Here is a 12,755-nt window from a genome sequence, read left to right as displayed (position 1 = left end):
GTACTTTAGAGCACAGTAGATAAGAGCTTTATAAACCGGCGTTAGCCCAGAAAGCTCTTAACTACTGACTTTTTTCTGCGGCTGGAGTTTTGTCGTTAGATTTCTAACGCTCACTTCAGCCACGACTCTAAATACCGGCGTTAGAAAGATCCCATTGAAAAGATAGGATACTCAAATGGCGTAGGGGGATCTGCGGTATGGAAAAGTTGCGGCTGCAAAGTGAGCTTTAGACCCTTTCCTGACTGACTCTAAATACCAGCGGGCGGTAAAAACCAGCGTTAGGAGCCTCTAACGCTGGTTTTGACGGCTACCACCCAACTCTAAATCTAGGCCTTAGTGTTTGTTATTTTTTGTAATAGTTAGTTTGTAGGGTTAGGTGTTTAAATATATAATATAGTTAATTTAATTTGTAGTTTAATGTAATTTTAGTATAAAAACATAATTTATGTAAGAACTTACCTGATAAATTCATTTCTTTCATATTAGCAAGAGTCCATGAGCTAGTGACGTATGGGATATACATTCCTACCAGGAGGGGCAAAGTTTCCCAAACCTCAAAATGCCTATAAATACACCCCTCACCACACCCACAATTCAGTTTAACGAATAGCCAAGAAGTGGGGTGATAAAAAAGTGCGAAAGCATATAAAATAAGGAATTGGAATAATTGTGCTTTATACAAAATCATAACCACCACAAAAAAAGGGCGGGCCTCACGGACTCTTGCTAATATGAAAGAAATGAATTTATCAGGTAAGTTCTTACATAAATTATGTTTTCTTTCATGTAATTAGCAAGAGTCCATGAGCTAGTGACGTATGGGATAATGACTACCCAAGATGTGGATCTTTCCACACAAGAGTCACTAGAGAGGGAGGGACAAAATAAAGACAGCCAATTCCTGCTGAAAATAATCCACACCCAAAATAAAGTTTAATGAAAAACATAAGCAGAAGATTCAAACTGAAACCGCTGCCTGAAGTACTTTTCTACCAAAAACTGCTTCAGAAGAAGAAAATACATCAAAATGGTAGAATTTAGTAAAAGTATGCAAAGAGGACCAAGTTGCTGCTTTGCAAATCTGGTCAACCGAAGCTTCATTCCTAAACGCCCAGGAAGTAGAAACTGACCTAGTAGAATGAGCTGTAATTCTCTGAGGCGGAGTTTTACCCGACTCAACATAGGCAAGATGAATTAAAGATTTCAACCAAGATGCCAAAGAAATAGCAGAAGCTTTCTGGCCTTTTCTAGAACCGGAAAAGATAACAAATAGACTAGAAGTCTTACGGAAAGATTTCGTAGCTTCAACATAATATTTCAAAGCTCTAACAACATCCAAAGAATGCAACGATTTCTCCTTAGAATTCTTAGGATTAGGACATAATGAAGGAACCACAATTTCTCTACTAATGTTGTTGGAATTCACAACTTTAGGTAAAAATTCAAAAGAAGTTCGCAACACCGCCTTATCCTGATGAAAAATCAGAAAAGGAGACTCACAAGAAAGAGCAGATAATTCAGAAACTCTTCTGGCAGAAGAGATGGCCAAAAGGAACAAAACTTTCCAAGAAAGTAATTTAATGTCCAATGAATGCATAGGTTCAAACGGAGGAGCTTGAAGAGCTCCCAGAACCAAATTCAAACTCCAAGGAGGAGAAATTGACTTAATGACAGGTTTTATACGAACCAAAGCTTGTACAAAACAATGAATATCAGGAAGAATAGCAATCTTTCTGTGAAAAAGAACAGAAAGAGCAGAGATTTGTCCTTTCAAAGAACTTGCGGACAAACCCTTATCTAAACCATCCTGAAGAAACTGTAAAATTCTCGGTATTCTAAAAGAATGCCAAGAAAAATGATGAGAAAGACACCAAGAAATATAAGTCTTCCAGACTCTAATACTATGTTACAGGCTCGTAAATCTGTATCTAGAGAGATATATTATAATCACAGAGTAAGAGAAACCTCTTTGACCAAGAATCAAGCGTTCAATCTCCATACCTTTAAATTTAAGGATTTCAGATCCTGATGGAAAAAAGGACCTTGTGACAGAAGGTCTGGTCTTAACGGAAGAGTCCACGGTTGGCAAGAGGCCATCCGGACAAGATCCGCATACCAAAACCTGTGAGGCCATGCCGGAGCTACCAGCAGAACAAACGAGCATTCCTTCAGAATCTTGGAGATTACTCTTGGAAGAAGAACTAGAGGCGGAAAGATATAGGCAGGATGATACTTCCAAGGAAGTGATAATGCATCCACTGCCTCCGCCTGAGGATCCCGGGATCTGGACAGATACCTGGGAAGTTTCTTGTTTAGATGGGACGCCATCAGATCTATTTCTGGAAGTTCCCACATTTGAACAATCTGAAGAAATACCTCTGGGTGAAGAGACCATTCGCCCGGATGCAACGTTTGGCGACTGAGATAATCCGCTTCCCAATTGTCTATACCTGGGATATGAACCGCAGAGATTAGACAGGAGCTGGATTCCGCCCAAACCAAAATTCGAGATACTTCTTTCATAGCCAGAGGACTGTGAGTCCCTCCTTGATGATTGATGTATGCCACAGTTGTGACATTGTCTGTCTGAAAACAAATGAACGATTCTCTCTTCAGAAGAGGCCAAAACTGAAGAGCTCTGAAAATTGCACGGAGTTCCAAAATATTGATCGGTAATCTCACCTCCTGAGATTCCCAAACTCCTTGTGCCGTCAGAGATCCCCACACAGCTCCCCAACCTGTGAGACTTGCATCTGTTGAAATTACAGTCCAGGTCGGAAGCACAAAAGAAGCCCCCTGAATTAAACGATGGTGATCTGTCCACCATGTTAGAGAGTGTCGAACAATCGGTTTTAAAGATATTAATTGAGATATCTTCGTGTAATCCTTGCACCATTGATTCAGCATACAGAGCTGAAGAGGTCGCATGTGAAAACGAGCAAAGGGGATCGCGTCCGATGCAGCAGTCATAAGACCTAGAATTTCCATGCATAAGGCTACCGAAGGGAATGATTGTGACTGAAGGTTTCGACAAGCTGCAATCAATTTTAGACGTCTCTTGTCTGTTAAAGACAGAGTCATGGACACTGAATCCATCTGGAAACCCAGAAAGGTTACCCTTGTCTGAGGAATCAATGAACTTTTTGGTAAATTGATCCTCCAACCATGATCTTGAAGAAACAACACAAGTCGATTCGTATGAGATTCTGCTAAATGTAAAGACTGAGCAAGTACCAAGATATCGTCCAAATAAGGAAATACCACAATACCCTGTTCTCTGATTACAGACAGAAGGGCACCGAGAACCTTTGTAAAAATTCTTGGAGCTGTAGCTAGGCCAAACGGCAGAGCCACAAACTGGTAATGCTTGTCCAGAAAAGAGAATCTCAGGAACTGATAATGATCTGGATGAATCGGAATATGCAGATATGCATCCTGTAAATCTATTGTGGACATATAATTCCCTTGCTGAACAAAAGGCAAGATAGTCCTTACAGTTACCATCTTGAACGTTGGTATCCTTACATAACGATTCAATATTTTTAGATCCAGAACTGGTCTGAAGGAATTCTCCTTCTTTGGTACAATGAAGAGATTTGAATAAAACCCCATCCCCTGTTCCGGAACTGGAACTGGCATAATTACTCCAGTCAACTCTAGATCTGAAACACATTTCAGAAATGCTTGAGCTTTTACTGGATTTACTGGGACACGGGAAAGAAAAAATCTCTTTGCAGGAGGTCTCATCTTGAAACCAATTCTGTACCCTTCTGAAACAATGTTCTGAATCCAAAGATTGTGAACAGAATTGATCCAAATTTCCTTGAAAAAACGTAACCTGCCCCCTACCAGCTGAGCTGGAATGAGGGCCGCACCTTCATGTGGACTTAGAAGCAGGCTTTGCCTTTCTAGCTGGCTTGGATTTATTCCAGACTGGAGATGGTTTCCAAACTGAAACTGCTCCTGAGGATGAAGGATCAGGCTTTTGTTCTTTGTTGAAACGAAAGGAATGAAAACGATTATTAGCCCTGTTTTTACCTTTAGATTTTTTATCCTGTGGTAAAAAAGTTCCTTTCCCACCAGTAACAGTTGAAATAATGGAATCCAACTGAGAACCAAATAATTTGTTACCCTGGAAAGAAATAGAAAGTAAAGTTGATTTAGAAGCCATATCAGCATTCCAAGTTTTAAGCCATAAAGCTCTTCTAGCTAAAATAGCTAGAGACATAAACCTGACATCAACTCTGATAATATCAAAAATGGCATCACAGATAAAATTATTAGCATGCTGTAGAAGAATAATAATATCATGAGAATCATGATGTGTTACTTGTTGCGCTAAAGTTTCCAACCAAAAAGTTGAAGCTGCAGCAACATCAGCCAAAGATATAGCAGGTCTAAGAAGATTACCTGAACACAGATAAGCTTTTCTTAGAAAGGATTCAATTTTCCTATCTAAAGGATCCTTAAACGAAGTACCATCTGACGTAGGAATGGTAGTACGTTTAGCAAGGGTAGAAATAGCCCCATCAACTTTAGGGATTTTGTCCCAAAATTCTAATCTGTCAGACGGCACAGGATATAATTGCTTAAAACGTTTAGAAGGAGTAAATGAATTACCCAATTTATCCCATTCTTTGGAAATTACTGCAGAAATAGCATTAGGAACAGGAAAAACTTCTGGAATAACCAAAGGAGCTTTAAATACCTTATCCAAACGTTTAGAATTAGTATCAAGAGGACCAGAATCCTCTATTTCTAAAGCAATTAGTACTTCTTTAAGTAAAGAACGAATAAATTCCATTTTAAATAAATATGAAGATTTATCAGCATCAACCTCTGAGACAGAATCCTCTGAACCAGAAGAGTCATCAGAATCAGAATGATGATGTTCATTTAAAAATTCATCTGTAGGGAGAGAAGTTTTAAAAGATTTTTTACGTTTACTAGAAGGAGAAATAACAGACATAGCCTTCTTTATGGATTCAGAAACAAAATCTCTTATGTTATCAGGAACATTCTGCACCTTAGATGTTGAAGGAACTGCAACAGGCAATGGTACTTTACTAAAGGAAATATTATCTGCTTTAACAAGTTTGTCATGACAATCAATACAAACAACAGCTGGAAGAATAGCTACCAAAAGTTTACAGCAGATACACTTAGCTTTGGTAGATCCAGCACTAGACAGCGATTTTCCTGTAGTATCTTCTGACTCAGATGCAACGTGAGACATCTTGCAATATGTAAGAGAAAAAACAACATATATATAAAGCAAAATTGATCAAATTCCTTAAATGACAGTTTCAGGAATGGGAAAAAATGCCAAAGAACAAGCTTCTAGCAACCAGAAGCAATGAAAACTGAGGCTTAAATAATGTAGCAAAAGCGACGCCCATATTTTTTCGCGCCAAATAAGACGCCCACATTATTTGGCGCCTAAATGCTTTTGGCGCCAAAAATGACGCCACATCCGGAACGCCGACATTTTTGGCGCAAAATAACGTCAAAAAATGACGCAACTTCCGGCGACACGTATGACGCCGGAAACGGAAGAATTTTTGCCCCAAAAAAGTCCGCGCCAAGAATGACGCAATAAAATGAAGCATTTTCAGCCCCCGCGAGCCTAACAGCCCACAGGAAAGAGTCAAATTTTTGAAGGTAAGAAAAAATGATTAAATCAAATGCATTATCCCAAATATGAAACTGACTGTCTGAAAATAAGGAAAGTTGAACATTCTGAGTCAAGGCAAATAAATGTTTGAATACATATATTTAGAACTTTATAAACAAAGTGCCCAACCATAGCTTAGAGTGTCACAGAAAATAAGATTTACTTACCCCAGGACACTCATCTACATGTTTGTAGAAAGCCAAACCAGTACTGAAACGAGAATCAGCAGAGGTAATGGTATATATAAGAGTATATCGTCGATCTGAAAAGGGAGGTAAGAGATGAATCTCTACGACCGATAACAGAGAACCTATGAAATAGACCCCGTAGAAGGAGATCACTGCATTCAAATAGGCAATACTCTCCTCACATCCCTCTGACATTCACTGCACGCTGAGAGGAAAACCGGGCTCCAACTTGCTGCGGAGCGCATATCAACGTAGAATCTAGCACAAACTTACTTCACCACCTCCATCGGAGGCAAAGTTTGTAAAACTGAATTGTGGGTGTGGTGAGGGGTGTATTTATAGGCATTTTGAGGTTTGGGAAACTTTGCCCCTCCTGGTAGGAATGTATATCCCATACGTCACTAGCTCATGGACTCTTGCTAATTACATGAAAGAAAGTTAGGTTCGATTAATTTTTCTTTTAATATAGTTTAATGTAATTTTATTATAAAAGTTAGGGTAGGTTAATTATTAATTTAATATAGTTTAATGTAATTTTATTATAATAGTTAGAGTAGGTTAATTAATAGTTTAATATAGTTTAATTTAAATCTAAAGGTAAGTTTACATTTATTATAAGATAGGGATGAGTTAATATTTAATATAAAGTTAGTGGGTCGTTAGGTTTAGAGGTTAATAGGTTAATTTAGTTTATGACGATGTGGGGGGTTGGCGGTTTAGGGGTTAATACATTTATTTAGTTGCGGTGGGCTCCGGGAGCGGCAGGATAGGGGTTAATAACTTTATGTGGGTGGCAGCAGATTAGGGGTTAATAAGTACAATGTAGGTGGCGGTGGGCTCCAGGAGCAGAGGAATATGGGTTAATAAGTTTATTAGAGTGGCGGTGGGCTCCGGGAGCGGTGGTTTAGGGGTTAATAACTTTATTTAGTTGCGGCGGGGTCCGGGATTGGCGGTTTAGGGGTTAAACAGTTTAGTATAGTGTGGGTGTTTAGTGACAGTATCCATATAAAGCTGTACTTAGTGCACGGCTTTTTGTCAACTTTTTTGTTAAATATGGAGAGCGTATTCAGGTCCGGGGCAGCGAAGTTAGCAATGTCAGGTGAGCGTATTGGTGCCGGCGAATGCAGCACAGTTGATGGCTTGATAAGTAGGCCCCAAAGGGTTAAAAGTTTTATTCCATTTTTTTGTGGCTCTTAAAATGCCATACAACATGTTGAGATATGTGCATATTCTAAAAGGGCTAATTAAGAAAAAAATTGCATTAAAAAAAATGTTTAAAATTGCTGGCAAGTATTTTAAAATAATTTTCAAAAATAAACAAAATTAGTAACATAGCTATGCTGTCTGGATTAGTCTGATCCACCTCCAATTATCAGTGTTTAGAATCAGGCATACAGGTATTGTATTTCAACTGAGTTCACAGCAGCTTATTTGCTTCTATGCATGCCCCAGCAGATAAGAAGTGTTGCATTCTACCAAAGCAAAGGTGGAGATAGATACAGCCATATAAGGAATTGTGTGGGGGGAGTTTGAGCTGTACAATGCAGAAACTTAGTAATGGCGAGGTACTGCAGTATACATTTGTAGGTAAAGTAATTAAAGTACATATTATTATATTTTGACTCTATCCCAACTTGTTTTTTGTCCCTTTAAGATTCAGTTTAATAGATAAATAGGGAGTACAGAACAAAACACAGGCTGTCATAAGATTCAGTGCTTATGTAAGATCTCACTCAGGGCTAGATTACAAGTGAAGCACTATTTATTGATCCCGCTCGTACATTAAATGTGCTCAAATTTGGCTTCTTGTGCTCATCAGGTGCAGCACATATTACAAGGTGAAAGTAAAAAAAATTTCGCTCACACACTAAATTGATGCACAAAAAGCCGAAGTTAGAATATCACAACCTTGTTAGTTTTTCCCCCACACTTTTTGCGCTCCTTTGAAGTCTATGGAAAAATGTGTTAACTCCCTTACTTGCGTGCAAACCCGATTGCATTTTCTCAAGTGTGTTAACCCAACATGAAATATTTCATATTTCAATGTTCTTAACACAGAAGAATATGTTTTTGATTATATATGTCTGTAAATACATATATACACATATAAATATATATTTGCATATGTACACACACACACACACATATATATATATACATACATATACATATTTAGACATCTATATGTATGTATCTCTGTTAAAACCATTTGCACACCTGAGACCTTATAACTTTTTTAATGCAATTTTTTGTTCAATGATTTTTTCAGATGGTGTTATTTTGAGTGTAACTGTACTTTTAAATTTATTTTGTGCAATTTTTTTATTCAATTGCAATACGTGTGATAAACCCGATATCGCTTGCATGCAACAGTTAGCACACCACTTGTAATATGGCCTTCAGATGGGACTGCATGTGACAAAATGCAATAACATACAAAGTGTTGCTCATGTTTCAGTATGCAGCTCATGGGAGATTCTAATCTTTCTTGAAGCCTGAAACCTTATATTTGCTTTCTTTCTCCAATTTAATTTTCTGATTCTGAATATCTTGTAAGCACTTCCTCAGTTTGTTCCTGTGCATGCACTCCATGAAGTCTTCATACTCTATCTAGCCTGCTCTCCTTCTTTGCATACATCTGACCAGTTCCATTAGCACATTCTACCTCTCATCAGTCTATGAGTAAGGCGTTATACTGCTAAAATGCGTAAGACTGCTTTGGTCTGTCCGCTATGTTTTTACCCATGTGTTAGGGACTGCTTTAAATAAAAACGTCTTGAATTAATTTATCTCCGTGCCCATCTTGTTTGTTCTATTGCACATTCTACCTAGTCTTTCTCAAAGGCATTGTAGTTTGTAGCCTTGCAATATGGAGTACCACACTCTGAAAAAGTAGCCATTTGTTTGCAATGACCGCCAGTTTGCCTTGGGTATCAATGAATGGCATGACTGATGTCAGAGAAATACAACAAGGGGGTTTGGTTAAGCACACCACAAAAAAAAAACTTTTTATATTTTAGAACACACATTGTGGGAGTGCTACCAAAGTGACTAAAATAATTACAAAACAACAAAAAGTAATGGTGCACATCCAACCACTTAAATCCACATATTTATAGCATATTTATATATATACTTTTGTCTGCTAAATATTCTTAAAATAGTTAAAATAAAATTGGGATCAATATCTCACAATATTATTAACATATATTTATGCTGCAAAAAGTTTTTGCCTGTTAAATATGCTTTTAAATTTTTAAATAAAGATGGCATCTTAGTCACACAATATGGCCATATTCTGCTAAGCCAGTCACCACTACAAGGTGTCCCACAATAGACTGGTCCTAACACTAATCAGTTTAGCTCTGCTGGGCTGAATCATTCAATTCTAATATTCAAATACAGAATTCCCACACTGCAGTGCTATGCCTCAAATCATGTCTGCACAGAATGAAACTCCCTAGCTTTATATGTATACCACAATCACATTGTCTGGAACACACCTGGGCTGGGTGGTGTGCATTAACCAACGGGGATTTGGTCAGCTTCCTATTCAAGAAATACAACAAGGGGGTTTGGTTAAGCACACCACAAAAAAACCTTTTATATCTTAGCACACACATTGTGGAGGGGCTACCAAAGTGACAAAATAATTACAAAACAATAAAAAGTATTGGTGCACATCCAGCCACTTAAATCCACATATTTATAGCATATTTATATATACTTTTGTCTGCTAAATATTATTAAAATAGTTAAAATAAAATTGGGATCAATATCTCACAATATTATTAACATATATTTATGCTGCAAAAAGTTTTTGCCTGTTAAATATGCAGCATAAATATATGTTAATAATATTGTGAGATATTGATCCCAATTTTATTTTAACTATTTTAAGAATATTTAGCAGACAAAAGTATATATAAATATGCTATAAATATGTGGACTTAAGTGGTTGGATGTGCACCAATACTTTTTGTTGTTTTGATGTCAGAGAAGTCAGGGATTCTGTAACTAACAATATTCAGACATACAGGTTAAAGTTTGATGCACACCAAAAAAACAAAGAGGCAAGTAGCTATCAGTCCCAAGCTATGGTCCCACAGCAAAAGTAAACATTACAATTTTAAATTAAGTTTTACTATCTACAAGAAAATAAAAATGCTTTTCTGCACATGAAGGGGCATATTTATCAAGGTCTGGCGGACCTGATCCGACACTGCGGATCAGGTCCGCCAGACCTCGCTGAATACGGCGAGCAATACGCTCGCCGTATTCAGCATTGCACCAGCAACTCACGAGAGCTGCTGGTGCAACGACGCCCCCTGCAAACTTGCGGCCAATGGGCTGCCAGCAGGGGGTGTCAATCAACCTGATCGTACTCGATCGGGTTGTATTGTGGCGATGTGTGTCCGCCTGCTCAGAGCAGACGGACAGGTTATGGAGCAGCGGTCTTTGTGACCGCTGCTTCATAACTGCTGTTTCTGGCGAGTCTGCAGGCTCGCCAGAAACACGGGGCATCAAGCTCCATACAGAGCTTGATAAATATGCCCCAAAAGGTGAAACTTAAATTATTATTTTTTCATTTTCCAAAATAAAGGCAGCAGCAGTCACACAGCAATACCCTGCTGCTATAGTATTAATTATCTTAAGCTAGAACTTAAGCTAGCACTGCAAATAAAAGTCTGATCCTGCACAATTTTATTGCAAAAAACAGCAAAGCAAGCTCAGACAGGCACACACCACTGCTCTACTCAGAAGCTGAAGTGAAATGAATAGAAGATGACTGATGTTCAGTAGAATAACACCTCCCTATGCTAGGTTAATAGTGGATTGAACGAGCCTGTTTGATCTGAGGACCAGAAAGTTAGCCATTAAATCCCAATTATTTAGTGATGCCCTGTTAGGATCGGACAGGGGAAGTTGTACACATGAATGGTTGGACACCCTGTACTTCACTGCAAATAAAAGAACACGTGTCTTACAATTTCAGCTCCTTCCTACTCTCTTGTGTCAGAGGTGGACCTAATGAACTGATGGCCCTGATGCAAGATTTTTTATGGGCCAACCTCCCTTTGCACTATGAGGCAGACAGGCACCATGCAGTTGAGTGGGAAATAAGCTGCAGCAGCCAGTTTCATGTGCCACTGGCACCTAGTCAGAAAAACAAAAAGTTGATCACGGTGCACCAACATACATATACCATTATAATATAACACTTAAGAATACAGCAACAATCATAAATCCTTCCCACCGGTGACCAATGTTCCCAAAAAGTTTGGCCCTTGCAATTTTTGGCCAAGTGAATAAAATGTATGTGCCCTTTAACATTGAGTGTTGACCTGAAAATGTGGTAAAGGTCGTAAACAAATCAATCACAAAAGCATCACATGAGTGTGGATAGTCTAGTAACTTATTCTCTACTTAAATTAGGCAAAGACAAACACACTTTTACACACAGACACTCTATCACACACATTCTCTCCCACAAACACACACTCATTTTCTGCTGCTCACTTCCACTCTCACAGACACTCTCTACCCCACTCACACACACTCTCTCACACACATACTTTCACACACTCACTCCCCCCTATGATTCAAATAACATCTGAACCTAAGGAGTCAGCTCCGACTATGAACGGTGAGCTGGCTGGTTGGCTGGCTCACACATTAGTCAAAGATAGCACTTGACTATACTTGACAGACACGTTATAATATTTTTTATAGCAATGATTACAGCAACATGTTTGGCTTGCTCCCCAAGGCAGAACATACAGTGATCTGAGATGTCATTGCAGAAAATGCAGCATGTCTGCAGAAAGAATGGGACACATGCAGGAACTGTCAGCTATTTAACTTTGCAGCACTGCTCCACAATAGACTGTTCTTTTCAAACAGAGCTGTGCTCGGGCTGCATTGTGTAAGTTTTCCTTAACACAGTGCATTCAGGGCAAAGTGCTGTTTGAAGTGAACAGTCAAATATGCAGTAGACAGGCAGCAATGCATTGATTGTTGACTGGCTCTCAGGGATTTTTCAAACCCGCCCCCCTAGCCTTTCCCAGTCTGCAAAGCTGTTTTTTTCTGAATGTAAGACGTTTGTATGAGCAATGCACCTTTTTTAATACTACACTTCTATGTTAAACAAAGAGAAAAGGAAACACATTTATTCAGGAGACATTTTACAATTTCTTTTTTTGTCTGCAGCTAATTTGCAATGCAATTTTCAACTACTGCACTATATTATAAAACTTTAAAAATGGCTTTATTCTCCAGTTAACCAACACATTGCAGTTGTACTGGTGCTTTAGTGTAACTGCCTAATTTAAAATTGAATTTTATTTAAAAATGACCTGCAGAAATGTTTTCACAAAAAAAAAAATCTCATCGCAGAAAGGGAAAAAAAGGTCTGCCTCTGGGGGCTTGCTTATACACATGACGTCCGCAGTTGAATGCTCCGGCTGTGTTTAAAGGAAAATAGACTCTGAATGGGCCCCCCCCAGCCATTGGGCCCTGATGCAGTAACACCGGCTGCACTGCCACTAGGTTTACTCCTGGTAGAATGGGCCAATATTCGGATGAATACGTATGACTAGTTTCAACCCTTATAATTACTAGTGTATACATTTCAAGTTAACATTAGAAGCATTTTATCTATCTATCAATCTATCTGTTTAATATTTTTAGGTGGCTTGAATTAATCCAACTTGTCTTAGTAGTGCATCTTTTTTTTCAGACATCAATTGTGTATGTGAAACTGTACACCTTGCAGCTGCTCACACTAAATGTATTTTTTACTACCAAGATACAAATAAATTGATGGTTCTGCTGTGTAAACCTGCAGCAGACAGCAATGTACTGTTGTGCTGCTATAAAACAACTTAATGCAT

The sequence above is a fragment of the Bombina bombina genome, chromosome 6, assembly GCF_027579735.1.
Source record: "Bombina bombina isolate aBomBom1 chromosome 6, aBomBom1.pri, whole genome shotgun sequence".
Classification (NCBI taxonomy): domain Eukaryota; kingdom Metazoa; phylum Chordata; class Amphibia; order Anura; family Bombinatoridae; genus Bombina; species Bombina bombina.
The sequence above is the reverse complement of the archived record's forward strand: the minus strand, read 5'-3'. Positions refer to the sequence as shown.